Raw genomic sequence first — 16,266 nt, forward strand, 5'->3', positions numbered from 1 at the left:
AGCGTCTTAGTGTGGAGTTGTCTGTCTGTCTGTCTGTCTGTCATTTTCACACAGCAGAAAGAATCACTCAAGTCAATAAAACAAATAACCACTGGCAGACAAAATATCCTCCTAACACGCACCCACCGTTGCTCCTCTCAGGAGAGAGGATGATGCGATTAATGCTGACGCCTTTTGTTTTAACATGTTGCAAATTCCTTAAATGGGATTTGCTCGCGTGCATGCCGTAGTGAAACACTCACTCGCTCACTTTAGATGTTCCCAGTCTCTAATGGACAAACCCATCCCCCATATCAACTCCAGAAGAATCCGACAACCGTGTGTTCTGTCTCGTGGTGGAGTCGCCATTATCACGGCAGGTGGGTCGCGGTGACTCACGGTGCCATGCTGCTGCTGATGCTGACAGTGACGGCAACATGGAGAGTGGCCCGCCGTCGTCACTGATGGAAGTACAAATGGCCAGTGTTATTCCATTTTTCTTTTTTATATCTATATATATAGTGTTACAGTAAATGGACCGCTGACGTGATACAGTACAGAAAAGACAGAAAAAGGACTCTTCAACAACACAGCCACCTGTTTTGTTTCATTAAAGCGTAATATACTATTGCGTGATAATGATTATCACACAATTAATCTGTTGATTATATTCGAGAAAACCAAAATTATTCAGTTTTAATGTTTTCTTTGTTGTGTGGAGCAAAGAAACCAGGAAATGTTTGCATTTCTGAAGCTGAGAAAAATCAGAGATTGTTTAAAATGTAAGAAAAAAAAAACACTCCAAGTGATTAAAATATAATCCGAATGAAATTATTGACCTACACCAGGAGGTAGGGTGTATTTTTAGGCACTGAGCTGCCTTGGCGGAGGTCTGCGCTCTCCGAGTGCTTTTCTAGTTCAATAATCGATTCATCAATTGATCATCATCAGACCTGCTTGAAGTGGCAGCCTACTGCGTTAAACAAAGAAGAACAACATATTTCTGGTATGCAGAGGCAGAGGCTACTGTAGTGTTTGTTATAATCTGCAGTCTCACATTAGGTTGTTGTAGTGGCAAAGGTACGCTTAATTCCAAAGCCACTGAAAGTCGTTAGCTGTTGGCAGGTTCCTACGGGCTTAATATAAGTAACCTAGCATAACGTAACCTAGCGTAACCTAACGTAACGTAACCTATCGTAACCTAGCGTAGCCTAACGTAGCCTAACGTAGCCTAACGAAACCTAACCTAACCTACCATAACATAACCTAACATAACATAACTAAACATGATGTAACCTAACGTAACTAAACATAACGTAACTAAACATAATGTAACCTAACGTAACCTAGCGTAACGTAACGTAACATAATGTAGCGTAACGTAACGTAACGTAACCTAGTGTAACCTAGCGAAACCTAGCGTAAAATAGTGTAACCTAGCGTAACCTAGCGAAACCTAACGTATCCTAGCATAACATAGCGTAACCTAGCGTAACCCTCTCACCCTCCATCTATCATAGGGCCACAAAGCCACGTTCCTTTCCTTGCAAGAATATTTAATCAAAGTCTTAAGGCCAACACTTAACTACTTTAACTGTTCACAAATGACACTGTAACAAGTAACCCTGCACTAATCTCACTAAACTCACCCTTGGACTGAATTCACCTGATACTGGCTTCTACAGGTGTCACTACTTCCTACTTACTTGTGAAACTTAAAACGTCCGACTCCCCTTTCATCTGCAGTAAAGTGAGACCTGCAAACAGCTGTGGCGACTCGTGTAAACAGTATTCAGGCGTTGCTGATCTGCTGTGATGACCCATACAGGGAGAGACTTAACTTTGAAACGGTAGTCTAATGTTGTTAAGCTTTGTCAAGCTATTGCATGGTAACAAGAAAAAGAAAAAGTTGTTTCCTCTCAACCCTCTTCGCTTTATCACATCATCCTGCTTGAACTTACAATATCTCATCATTATTTCATCATCAAACAGCCTCTTCCAGCTGTTTGTGTCACTCTGTAATCAGTGATTTTTACATCACGTCTGCAGGAGTTGCAGATCCACATCCTGTCTTGTCTCCATCAGCTAGCTCAAATGACATTGGTGTTTGAAAACCTTACCTAAGATTTAAGTAACTGAAACCAACCCCCCAAAAAATGAGGCAGCAGCACCAGTTATTTTTATCTGTCACGGACCCAAATGCACTATGTCTTTATTTAAAACACACACATTGTTGGTTTTTTTTTAGCTGCTTTGTGTCTCACGTTTGTAAATAAGTCTCACTGCAAATGTGAAATATAGATTATGAAACACTTAAAGCTGATATTTTTAAGATTAAAGTATGTAGAAGGCTCTGCTGGTTTAATTCACAGTAGCCATCTCTGTTTCCTCTCTCCCTCCCCTCTTTTTTTCTCTCTCCTCCCCACTCAGGGAGCCTGGGTGACACTGTGGAGCATCGTCCTGGAGAGAGCTTCTCTCCTCTGGATGTTATGGCCGAAATGGTACGTAGCCTCAGTCGGAGCCTGGACATGCGACATATGAGTGAAATTCGGCGAACAGTTAACAGGCGTGAAGAGAAGCAAAGGCCAGAGGTCGTGTGTTTCATGTGTTTCATGTGTTTCATGTGTCACATGGGTCACATGGGTCACATGGGCTACTTTAGGATTAGATGGAAAAGCTGAAAAGAGAGAAAGGTGTCGCTGATTAGTAACCTTTACTCAAATCCTCTTATCAGTCGTAGATCAAGGCATTTTAAAGGGGCTTTGTACACAGTTATATCACATTTAAAATCTGGGTGAAGGACGACAGGGATTGGAAAGTTGGGATCTATGACTGTACGACTATAACTACTGGTGTAAACGGTGAATTTAGGTGGCATTTACAACCTGAGTATTGTTTTAAAGGTCCCCTATTGTGCAAAATCAACTTTTTAATCTTTTAGTACTTATATTTGGGACTCAGTGGGCCATACCAGTCCCCAAAATGTAAAAAAAACAAGACTCAGTCATGTTTTAGTGGTTCCACTTTGTGTAAGTATACGCGAAAAAACATGCAATGTTTTAACCTCCCCTTGGAATGACGACATAGCGAGCATTTCACCGTGAGTGTTGGCACCCCGCCAGGCAGAGTACTTCACAGCTCCACCGTAGCTCCCCACAAGCTTCACAAGCCCTTTGTTGTTGATCGTGTGTGTAAATTCCTATGCTGGAGGGACACCTTGAACGCACCAGTTACGTGCGAGTGGCGTGTGTGGATCGGTGATATGAGGAGCACGCGTTTGAAAGCACTGCAGAAAGATGTAGATGTTGTCCTACATTTCTTCTCAACCAAAGGCTGCCTTTCTGTCGTGTTTCCACGTTCTCTCCTCGTGTTGTTGATCCACACACGTCACTTTCAGCCGCAGTAACACTGGTGCGTTCAGGGTCTTTTTCTAGCATGGGAATTTACATACATGCCGCGCCGTGTGGCGCAGCGCATTAATCGTTTTTCTTCGATTTTAATGTTTTTATGATCACGAGAAGCCAAAATCGTGGTCACTCTATGCATTACGGTGAAACTCAGTAACAACGGGTAAACGGACATTACTATGGGGTATATGGAGCGGGGGTTGTGACGACGCTGCATAACAATAGGTGATAAGTGGCGACACTCCCCTGGAAGCAGTGGATGTGTATTTACCTGGATCCCATTCACATGTAAATGACCAGGCACAAAACCGAGCGTTCTGAAAAAGGCTGTTTTGGCAGAGTTATTGAACTGCTATTGTGCTTCGTCCTTATGATATTTTGACTAAAGCATGACACAGACATGTTCATTAGGACACAGGACCTAGTTTAACTTGGGTTAATAGGGTATAATATGGGACCTTTAGGGAGAAACCTGTGTGCGTGAACAAAAACATTTGTCATGTTAGGTTTCAAGCAGCAGTTGTGTAGGCATGATTTCCAGAAAAGAGTTGATTATTGAGTGGCATTGCAGCAGTCAGCAGATGAGACAGTTAACTCATAACCAGGCCGGCTTGGTTAGTCCCGTCAGTGGATCAGCCTCGCTGTGTTATTCAGTGTCAACCTCATGGCACTGATTGCAGTTTGTTTGTTCTTGTTTCAACGTGACGGCGCATCAAATTCTCACAGTCAGTGGCTCGTCTTGTCCTCGGCTCAACTTGACGCTGAAAGCCAGTTTTTCTCATTTCATTTCATTTCATGTCCAATGTGCCAGAGTGAAACTTGACTGTCGGAGCGCCAGTTGGTTTATTACACATGAAACATCGGGGGAGGGGGTGGTGGAAGAGAGAGAGAGAGAGAGAGAGAGAGAGAGAGAGAGAGAGAGAGAGAGAGAGAGAGAGAGAGAGAGAGAGAGAGAGAGAGAGAGAGAGAGAGAGAGAGAGAGAGAGAGAGAGAGAGAGAGAGAGAGAGAGAGAGAGAGAGAGAGAGAGAGAGAGAGAGACTTTCAAATGACACTCAGAAGCTGATTGAACGAATCATCTGTGAATCACAGTCGTCTGAAGCCGCTTTAGAGGAAAGTGAAAACATAATTTGAGAACGTCGGTGGCAGAGCGTTATTCTCCGGCTCTGATACAAATGAGGCTAAACTGATGTTGACACCCACCCGCGTCTGCTAGAGTGACCACGAACTGTCTGGACTGTACGCATCGACTGAATCAAGGTAGCGCGATATATTACGATGAAATAGAATATGTGGACCGAGCCATGACTGAAACCATGGCGATTTAGTCTGATCGGAACTTTGATGCAAGTAATGCAACCCTTGATGAACTTAGTGTACGGTGTCTGGATACTTGATGACGTTAAGGGGTAAAGTGTAAGCACTAAAACGTCCATGAAACTGGTTCTTCGTGGGCACTTCAAACCTATTTTGAGGTTTTACCACTATACAGTTCCAGCGTGACTCGGCACGATTCGACTTGTTTTCCATTACCTCGTGGCACGGCTGCACGAATCTGCCGCGATGACGTTTTATATGCGACACACACTGAAAGACTTCATTTATTCAAAAGATTAGTTCAGTACTTCCTGCATGACCGGAGCACAGACTCTGTCTGACACAGTCACTGCACTAAAATACTGGGGGGAAGGGGTTGTGATGCGTCTCGATCGGTTTTCAACACTGCTCTCGCTAAATACACCAGATTTCAGACATTTCCTTGCTAAATCAAGGAGATTAACGCATGTTTTAAAGACTTTTTAACTGATCTACATTTCGGCATTGTCTTGTTTTATTCCTGTCTCAGACATCACGGTCGTGACTCTTCCAGCGATGACGCTCTCTGCCAAACAGTGGCCGGCAGTCTATTAAAGGGACACTGTGTAGTATTTATGGGTTTATATGACCCAAAATCCACTTTTTTATACATATTATGTGCTCCTGCATTGTCTAGTCGCTGTATAATAGTTTTATAATAGCAGCCAATACGCATGGCTAATTAATATGCACGTACAGAGAGCGAGAGAGGGAGGGGAGGGGGTTTGTCAGAAGCAAATTTTGCTTCTGACAAACCCTTTCCCATAGAAAGGGTTTTTCAAGGGTTCCAGGTAGAACGGTTCCAGTAAGAACCTTTTTTGATCCAGAGAACATTTTAAAACCCCTTTCCTGAATAAAGAGTTTTAAAAGGATTCTTGGGGGAACCCTCCAAACGGGGTTTTAGTAAGAACATGTCAGCCAAAAAGGGTTCTCCTATGCGGACAAGCCGAAGAACCTTATATGGTTCTACTTCGCACTTTTATTTCTAAGAGTGTAGATGCCAGTGATGAGTTACATCCAACTATTCTTTGACCCACTTCCGTTAAATCTGGAGACCCTGCAGTAATTAGAGAACTTTGTAAAACTCTTCTACTAGAGGTAATAGCTCTCGCAGTGAAATCTGTGATTCCCCGTAGGCAGGCGCCGTAGTGCTGAACGCTGCCTCTCGGTGCCTACGTAGAGCTGCGGCTGCGGATGCGGCGACACTCCAGATAATGAGTCATTTACATCTTCATTTTTCTGCCTTTTCTCCGCAATTAAGGAGCAGGAGCAGCAGGTATGGCCTCTGCAGGGGGGGGGGGGGGGGGGGGTTACATGAGCAGTGGAAATGCCGAATCCTTTGTGGTCCGTTTTTGCATCCCTCAGTGCAGCGGCGAAACATCTCACTCTGTGCATGTGTAATAATCGAGAGTTACCTGATTCTTTTGGTTCCAGCAGTCTGTTTCCATGGTCTTTATGGCACATTATCTAATCATGTGTTTGTCATGGCGTGTGTCTGTGTGTGTGTGTGTGTGTGTGTGTCTGTTTGTGCATGCAGGTTTTTGTGTGTGTGTGCACTTCTCTCGCAGCTCTTTAAATGTGTGCCATTTATCTTGTGCGGTTTCATTGATTGTCCCCCTGCCGCTCTGCCTGCCAGTGATGGGACACTTTTCTCAGCTCGCCTCCCACTGTTCTCAGCAGCAGTGGAAAAGCAGCTCTTTAACAAATTTCTCTGAGCTGCTGCCAATTTCAACCTCCATTTTCCTCCACATTTTTGCTTAGTTGCCACGGGACGTACAATAGCAGAGATTAACAGTTGTAGCGGTTTTATTGTGAATATGAGGAGTCGTTTTTCCTTTTTTTCGTTTAATTGGACCTTTTTTTCGTAGGGACCCAGATGGCTGCTAATACAACGCAAATTAGCATGGAAAGTCTGACAATATGACCGCTTAGAGATAAATAAAGGGACAAGGAAAAAACACTGAAGTGTGTGTGTGTGTGTGTGTGTGTGTGTGTGTGTGTGTGTGAGGGTGGTCTCCAGCCAAGTGAGCAAATTTGGCAAAGAAAAGAGAGAACTAGGGGCCAGATAGCAGTGTAATGGCTACCACCAGGGCTGGGTATAGTCACCAATTTCCTGAATCGTTTCCGATTCACAAGGTCTGAATTCCGTTCAATTCACAATACCACTCTTATTTGGTTATAATTTTTTTTTTTTACAGAATTAATACGGTTAATTATACAAAGACACACAAAATGTAGCGCAGTTTCAGCAAATTAACAGAGCTCTCAAGTCACACACACATTCAGGGTGTGTGAGACGCACGCATTTCAACACGCTCACACGCCTCAAACTTACCACGCATAAATCTATGACTCAATGATGTGGAGGCAGACATGCAGCCTTCTTGAATTAGCGACCTATCAGCCAATCAGAAAATAGTATTTGTTGTTGCTGGGTAAAGTCTGAAAATAGGTTTCCGATTATAATCGATTTATCAAATTTCTTGGACCCAGCCCTAGCTCCTACTATTGCCTTTCAGCAAAGAATCTGGGTTGGAGACCATGGGGTTTGCACGTTCTCGCTGTGTATACGTGGGTTTTCTCAGGGTTTTCCAGTTTCTTCCCTTAGTCCAAAAACATACAGAGTTTAACTGGACACTCCTGAATTGACTATAGGTGTGAATGGTTGTGTGTTGGAACCTGTGATGGACCGGTCGACCTGTACCCAGCCTTTCTCTGGGATTGGCTCCAGTGGTCCTGCGATCCTTGTGTGAAAGATATGAAGTGAATTAAAAGAGAGAACTATAGGGAACATGAGTTTCTGAGACATTAATATCAAATCGAGATGGAGGGAGAAGGTATCGGCTCTGAGTCATGATTTCCTGGGGCCCGAAGGACTACTTTGTTTTTTGTTGTTTTTTTTAAAGCTACAAAAGCAGGGGAATTTATGGAGATGAGATAAAACAAAGGCGACGCCACCATTCAATGAAAGCAACAGGATTTGAGCTCCAGTGATATCACAGTTGGAGTTGTTGTGGCATAAAATGTATTAAAAAAAAAGTGTTATTTCATGTAAAATGATTGTTAGAGGAAGTGAATTCAAGTGCATTTTTTAAGTATCAGTTTAGGCACTTGTTAAATCAGTGGCTCTATTTTATATGTATCAGCATAGCACCATTGCTAATGATACCCCTAAGGCAGGCGTATCCAGTCTGGCCCACGAGCCAATCGCGGCCCCCCAACTTCTCCGGTTTTATGATGTATTATTTATGACCAGAGACGGACTGGGACAGAAAATCGTCCTCAGTCACGTGTCATCCCCATCAGCTCAGCTGGTAACGAGTTGCGAACCAGAGTCCAGTGTTTGCAACCTAGCTGTGAAAAACAGATGCATGTATTTACCTCCTATTATGATGTCTGACTCCTTAGATTTGGTTAAAGACCCGGGTTCCTTGGTTCGAGTCCCGGTTGGAACAAAGGGCCTTTCTGCAAGAAGTTTGCATCTCCCGTTCTCCCCGTGTGTGCGTGGGTTTTCTCCGGGTTCTCCAGTTTCCTCCCACAGTCCAAAAACATGCAGATCGGGGATTAGGTGAATTGGTGACTCTAAATTGACCGTCGGTGTGAGTGTGTGAGTGACTGGTTGTTTGTCTCTATATGTGGCCCTGTGATGGACTGGTGAACTGTCCAGTCAACTGTCATTCTATGTCAGCTGAGATAGGTACAGCCCCCCCCGCGACCCTCTGGTGGAGGATAAAGCGTTAGATGATGGATGGATCGATAGATTTGGTTACATTTAAAAATCATAATTGTGGCAAGAATTAAATTTGTATGTAGCTTTTTTTTTGGGGGGGGGGGGGGGGGGTTATCAAATCTAACCCTCCTTTGGACACCCCTGTTGTAAGGCCTGGGTCAATCAATTCATTTATATAGATAACAGATTTCATACAACAAGTGTGGACTCAATGTGCTTGGTCCTACTTTCTGAGTTTCCACTATCATATGATGTAAAACCCTTAGCGAGCACCTTCACATCTTTGGCTGCGAGGGCCGTATGCACTGACTTGTGCTTTTCAGTCCACCTGGTTTCGTGCTCTTAGACAATGAAGAAGACGGTAACATTGACATTTGCCTGAGCTTATGCAGAAGACCGCCAGTACTCACACATGTTCACTCCATCACTCAAACTCCTGGTGAGAAATTGCACAGACCTGGAATGGATTTTGAGATTAAGTACGCTTGCATGGACCGATGTGGACCTCCATTTTTACTATGAATGGCACCATGGTCTTGTATGTATGCACGTGTGGAAATATACAGCCTATAGCAGCTTGGACACACATGGGAAAATATGACCCACATCTGATCATTTCAAACTGCAGAGTTGGAAAAAAAACAACATTTTTTGTTCAAAGCATTCACAAGTACACACTGAAGCGTGTACCTCCTTCACACATGTCCCATTAGGCAGGTATTCTCTTTTGATATTTTCTAACAACGCTGACGTGTGTGTGAGAGAATAAGGACGTCTGTACGGAACAAATATGAAGTGTTGTTTTTTTTTTGTCAAAATGTCTTTGTGACAGTCCCAGTCACATCAGTCTGAGGTCCCTGGAGCCGCTTGTGGTCTAGTGCTGACGCATCAACAATCAGTGCTGACAGACAGTTGGATGTTGAATCCAAATCCACTACAGCCTCTAAACTCTAAGGTTAACTGTATTGCACAAAATTGTATTTTATTTGTTCGAAAATACAGTTTTTGTTTGCAATGATTGAAATGTTGCTTGCTCTTTTGCGTTTGCGCTCTCTGACGTCTTTTGGGCTCCCTGGTTTTTTGTTTGCGATTCTGTCCGTGGGCCTGAAGCCCAATTTATACTTCTGCGTAAAGTGCTCTGCGTAGGTCACGCAGAGTCCTCTGCGTCGACGCAGAACCTGTCGAAGAGCCTCTGCGTCGTCTCCGGGTGCACGGAATATTTTTTAAGTGTCCGTCACTCCGTCAAGGGACAACGGAGACGGCAAGAGCTACGATTGGTCCTCAGGACAGGCCGAGCGAAGCTGCTCTGTGCCGGCTCACAGTGAGCACCGAGCGTCCACAGACGCGGAGCTGATCCCCGCCGAGAACGCTGCTGCCAAACTATAAATACGTCATATCTTAACACACACAGCACATGTTTAGACTCTAAATGGCCAATTTCTCACCTCAAATTATCTTAAAACCACAGACACAGAAAAGTGCAACAACAGTCTTTCTCTCTCTTTCTCTCTCGGACACCATTGCTCACTGTAGCCAGAAGCACAACAACCTTGCGCAGCGACCCCTACTGATTGGGCGGGAAATTGCAGCGCGTGTCCGTCACCACGACGCAGAAGTATGAAGGCTCGAGGCGTCTCCGTGGTGACGCAGTCGGATAACGCATTACGCAGTCTGAGAAGTATAATGTGGCCTTTAGTGTTGTGTCGGTCATGAGTGATTCGTTCATTTGAGTGAACGAACTGACTGGGATCACTTCATAAACTGATTTGTTCGTTTCTTAGTTCAGTTGAGCTCAGCAGCGTGCGTGGTGGCCGGGAGTGGAACTGCCACATTCTGTGAATCACTCGGGAAGTCGTTCGCCAACGGCGTCACTCACTCGTGAATCTTCGGCAAACGACGCCAGCAAACGTGCGGCGAGCGGGGAGGGAGTGACTAGTAAGAAGAACTGCCGTGCTGCCGTGCTGCTGTGGTTCGAACTGACACTCAGAGAGCTGGTGAACTGTGGCTGTGGACGTGAATCTCGCGAACGAACTGACACACAGAGGACTGGAGAACTGTGGCTGAGGACATGAATCTCGTCCGCGCTGTCACTCACTCAATGACCCGTGCGCGAACGTACTGCACTCAGGAAGGACGTGAATCACGTAGCAGGGCACTGGGCTTCTGCTAAGCACTGAACGATTCGGTGAACAAATCTTTTGAACGAATCATTTTAATGAACTGATTCAAGTGATTCAGTACACTCAAATGAACTGCCGATCCCATCACTAGTGGCCCTTAGGAAGCGGCCTGTCATATGATTATCATGTGAAAGTAACCTAAACTTAAATGTCCTAAAGCATTTCTGTTATAAAATCAACTCAAATCACTTGTAAACCATCACAACTCCTTATATGGTGTTTCTAGTGTCACATATTCAGGCTTTAAAAAATGTGGGCTTTTTTTCAGTAACGATTTAAAGTAGCGATAATTGTGCAGAAGTCAGAAAAAAGACACATTTTCTTCTCTTTATGTTCATAAAAACGAGCCAAGTCATTCTCATTTTGGGTACTTTTTGCTCAGGTGTTTTTATATAGTGTTTGTATAGTTATAGATTGCCTATAGGTTGTGCTGAAAAAAAGGATATAAGACCCTTTATATTGTAAATTATAGAGTGGTGACCTTGAGTGCCATGAAAGGCGCCTCCAAATAAAATGCATCGTTATTATTATTATTCATAATAAACTCTTATAGCCTCTGTATATATTGTACGTTTTAACATAGTAATGGGAAAAAAGCAGCCGAAACACTCTGCGTTCAAAGGGTTAAGACCCAAATGGAATATAAATGGCACAAATCAGGAGCTTTTTTAAACTTCATTTTTGATTCTTCAGATTGAGGACAATAATACAAAGTGGCGACAAGTACAACTCAGCCAAGGACGAATCGTAAAACAGCCTCTACAAGAGGTTTGGATGAAAAGCATTAGATTTTCTTTCCAAAGGTCAAGTTTCCCTTTCCCACCATTAGGGGCTGCGACGACTGTCGAGAAGTGGCAGACGCCTCTGACGATAACGAGCCTTACCTCTGTGAATTGTATTCTCTGTGGAAACGAGAAGGTCAGCCACTGTTCTCCTTCTCTTTTGAGACGGTAAAGTAAATTGATCTCGGAGTCTTTCTCTCTCGTTTCCACGAGGAGCTGCAGAAATTGATGTCACCTCCAGTGGAGAATCATAAAAAATGTTGTCCTTGTCCCACTGAAGCTTTATATTGTTTCTAAAATAAACTGTGCTCATACAATTACATGGCCCCGTGATGGCAATAGTGATAACTGATATAGTGACAGTGCTGAGTCACTGTTTTAGAGCACAAAATAGCGATAATTGTATCTGTACTGTACTTCCATATAACCATATTCCATTTACTAGTTGTTGTTTTTTTTTTAATCAGAGGTAATTCATAAATAAAGATAAGATATCTTAATAAATAGAATTTAACATTAACATTCACCAGCTAACTTCGTTTTCCTCCAGTATCCAAGTAAATATGAGGGATTCAGACGCGTAAGTAAGAGTCAAAATAGCTGTTTATATCATTTCTATTCTTCTAAAAATGTCCGTTACCCTTCAGTGGGCTGCTGGCAGGAGCACCTTCAAGTACACCAGTGTACACTGACCCACTTTTACCACATATAGGCCATATGAATAATTCATTCTCTCTATATGCCTCTGCCCACATGTGTGTGTGTGTGTGTGTGTGTGTGTTTGTGCTGTATGAATGATGGTGCTGTGGGTGTGTGTTTGTTGCTTTAGTTTAATCAGGGAAAAGTTCGTGGAGCAGATGTGTCCAGTGCACTGAGAGGAAACAGGAAAACTGGGTCCGGTGGTTCTGCTTTACTTCTCTTTTTGTTTGTTTCTTAGTTACGTTCTTTTTTCACATATTATTTTTTTATATTTTTTTTAATTGATGTTAAAAAATAAAGATAAGAATACAAGAAAATCAAGTGACATTTCAGTCCACTAGATGGAGCCAAGCGCTCACTCTCACTCGAGCTGTTGTCAAATATCGTGATAATATCGTGGTGTGTGGTGATTCTCACCCCTACTGCTCAGTACGCATTAATAATATTAGTGGCTAATATTGTGTAACATGGCAAACGTTGTTGTTTCACTGGTGGAAATTGTGTTGTTTACTATGTTTATAGTTTATAGTTTATGTTTCATCCATTGATATTTTAAGGTTTTGGTATAATATTGATATGTCCTATGTTACTGAACTCACCATGGCCATATTGAGTCTCCTTGAACCACCTGTGTGTGTGTGTGTGTGTGTGTGTGTGTGTGTGTGTGTGTGTGTGTGTGTGTGTGTGTGTGTGTGTGTGTGTGTGTGTGTGTGTGTGTGTGTGTGTGTGTGTGTGTGTGTGTGTGTGTGATGCAGTGTGTGATGCAGTGTGGTACAGATTAGTTTCAATCCTACCTGGAAATCTGTATCCGTGTTCTTTAACTCATCCTAATTCAATGCATCATGATTCTTCTTCGTTTAAATAATGAGGTTTTCCCATATATGTGTTATGCCAAAGACAAAATTGGACACTGTCTCCAGGTCTGTAAAGTGAAGCCAATGAGGAAGTGTGTGAAAACAAAATTTTCTTGAATATCAACCAGTGGGTGACTTCCATTTGGAGTCACGTAGACCATGAAGCATGGGATGCTTTAGCAGGAGCCTGATTGACACTGGATGTCATGGACAGTGACCTTCTGCTCCTGAGCTCCACAACTCATTTCCCCCCCCCCTCTAATTCCAGCCTCTCGTCCAATACGATGACTCTCGTCAAATGTGTCGCGTTTCCTGCATCTTTTTTTTGCAAGAAAATCTCCCGCTGTGGTTCGTTTTCTCGTGTGATGCATCAAGGCATGTTTGATTTGCCTCAGCAGAGAACGAAGCACAGCTGTGAGCTGGAGGCGTAAACACTGAGGCTTCAGCCAACCACATTGTCCCTCCACAAACATTAACAGTGTGTGTGTGTGTGTGTGTGTTTGTGCACAGGTTTCATTCAATATAAAACCATGTGTAAGTGAAGAGTTGTTTTTGTCTTTTCAGAATTGTAAGGGATAATCCAAGTGTAAGTGGCAGTCTAAAAGAAAGGCATCCGAGGGCAGCAGTCTGGTGATGATGACGATGTTTTTTTTAAGTTAAAGTTAGTTAAAATCAGCATGTTTTGACTCAAACGGTCTTCATTGGGGCATGCGAAAGAAAACAAAGGCAGCACATGCCTATTAAAGATAATCACGTGATTAGATCACATCGTTAACCACCTGTTAAGATAAGAAAAATGGCGGGAAAATGTATATGATAATATATTAAACTCTAAATACTTGATAGAATTCTCTTGGAAAATAAATAGGAGGATTTTCATCAACACCTAAAATCAAGTCAAAATTCAGTAGAGTAGGTATTGCACAGAGGAGGATAGAAACATTTGGAATAAAGATAATACAAAGCGTGCCGAATCGTTTCTTAATGGTGTTTTCAGAGCTGTCTTTTAGTGTGGGTAACCCTCTGAAGGAGAAAGCTGGAGGCTCAGTGAACAGAGGGTTAGGGTCAATGCACGACATGTCTCAGTCTTTTTTCTGATGATTCGCTTCATTTCAAAAGGCAAACGCTAATTGAGGCAATACATGATGTGGCTCAAGTCGACAGAGTTTGCTGGTTCTTCCTCTGTTTACACCATCGGCAATTTAAAAACAAAATGATTTCCAACATTCCCTCGTTCATTATCTACCACTTTATCCTCCACATGAGGGTCAATCCCAGCTGACATGGGGGCGGAGAAAGGCGGGGCACACTCAGTCAGACAGGTCACCAGTCATGCAAATCATCAGCGATTTTAAAATGCGTTTCCTTCCTGTATTTGTTCAATTCAAAAATGACATAAATACAACTGAACCTCCAATTAAATAAATTGAGAATATATTTTATTTTTTTTTGTCAAAATGAACATGGACCTCGACTGCAGCGAGAAATTGCAAATTAAGTGTGCTGTGAGATAATTAGAATTGAATGTCTAAGTGCTTGACATAGAGCCCACATTTAGAACAGACCTGGCAGCTGAGAATGGCCGAGTAATGAGCTGAGGGTCCTTTAGCGAGGCAATTAGACACACACGTACACACACACACACACACATTCTTGTACTTGCTGCATACTGAGGACTGGGTTGCTGACAAAGCGAGGACCAGCATTTCCACTTTATAAATCAACACAATTACAAATATCTACTTCATGAATGACATCTACTAAAATTTGACCCAAAATGTTTGGTCCAAAATTTGACAAAAAAAATTTGACCCAAAATTTATACTATACGTTTTGTCATCCAAAATTTTTGGTCCAAAATTTGACGCAAATTTTTTGGTCCAAAATTTGACGCAAATTTTTTGGTCCAAAATTTGAAAAAAAAAATGAATGCAAAATTTTTGGTCAAAAATTTGAAAAAAAAAATGAATGCAAAATTTTTGGTCAAAAATTTGAAAAAACAATGAATGCAAAATTTTTGGTCAAAAATTTGAAAAAACAATGAATGCAAAATTTTTGGTCCAACATTTGAAAACAAAAATTGGACCAAAAATGTTTGGTCAAAAATTTGAAAAAAAAATTAAGCAAATTTTTTGGTCCAAAATTTGAAAAAAAAAATTGGGCCCAAAATGTCTGGTCAAAAATTTGACGCAAAATTTGACGCAAAATTTTTGGCCCAAAATTTGAAAAAAAAAATTGGACCCAAAGTGTTCGGTCAAAAATTTTAAAAAAAATATGACGCAAAATTTTTGGTCCAAAATTTGAAAAAAAAAAATTGGACCCAAAATGTTTGGTCCAAAATTTGAACAAAAATTTGACGCAAAATGTTTGGTCCAAAATTTGACAAAAGAAGTCATACTATATACTATGTCGTCCAAAATTGAGTAAAGCATGTTATAGCAACCTAAGGAAGTGATTTCAATGAAAACAAAGTGAGGACTGGCCAAAATGTCCTCACTCTGTAAAAATGTCCTCACTTTGTTGGTTAAAAACCCTCACTGGTCCTCAGTATGCCGCAAGTACAAGAACACACACACACACATAGACACACACACTTCCTTTCCATGTAGCTGCCCCAGGTTTGCGGGTTGGAGGTAGTTGTTTGGTTCCTGGTGTCTGCAGTGACAGTTATTGATCAGAGGACAATGGCTTCTCCAGTTTAATCTCTCTGTCAGGAGCATTCATCACTGCTCCGCTGCTCTCATTTAAGATAATGCAAGCGCTGGTTGCGGGAAGAAGACGAGGAGGAGGAGGAGGAGACACAATGAGGGACAACTCATTCACATGTAGATGCTTCATGGTCACGACTGTGTGACCTTTGAAACCTGTAACTTTATGGCTCTAGGCCCCTTTGACATCTGTTATTAACATTCCTCTGTGGACAGTTGACATCACTTAGGATGAATTTTCATTCTGTACACTTGACATCTTCTACTGCTTTATCCTCCACATGTCAATCACAGGGTCACATAGAGAGAAACAACCGTTCACTCTCACATTAGTGTCCAATTTGCCCTAAGTCAGCATGTCTAAGGACTGTGTTATGAAACCGTAGAACCCCGGAGGAAACCCATGCACACACGAGGAGAACATGCAAACTCAGATGCAGAAAGGCCTTTTTTCTGACCAGGTCATGAATCATAATTATATAATTATATGTTAATAATAAACTATATATATATATATATGTGTGTATATATATATGAATCACTATTAAAGAAAAATAAAGAACAGAGAAACAA

This window comes from Microchirus variegatus, assembly GCF_963457635.1.
Source record: "Microchirus variegatus genome assembly, chromosome: 14".
Lineage (NCBI taxonomy): Eukaryota > Metazoa > Chordata > Actinopteri > Pleuronectiformes > Soleidae > Microchirus > Microchirus variegatus.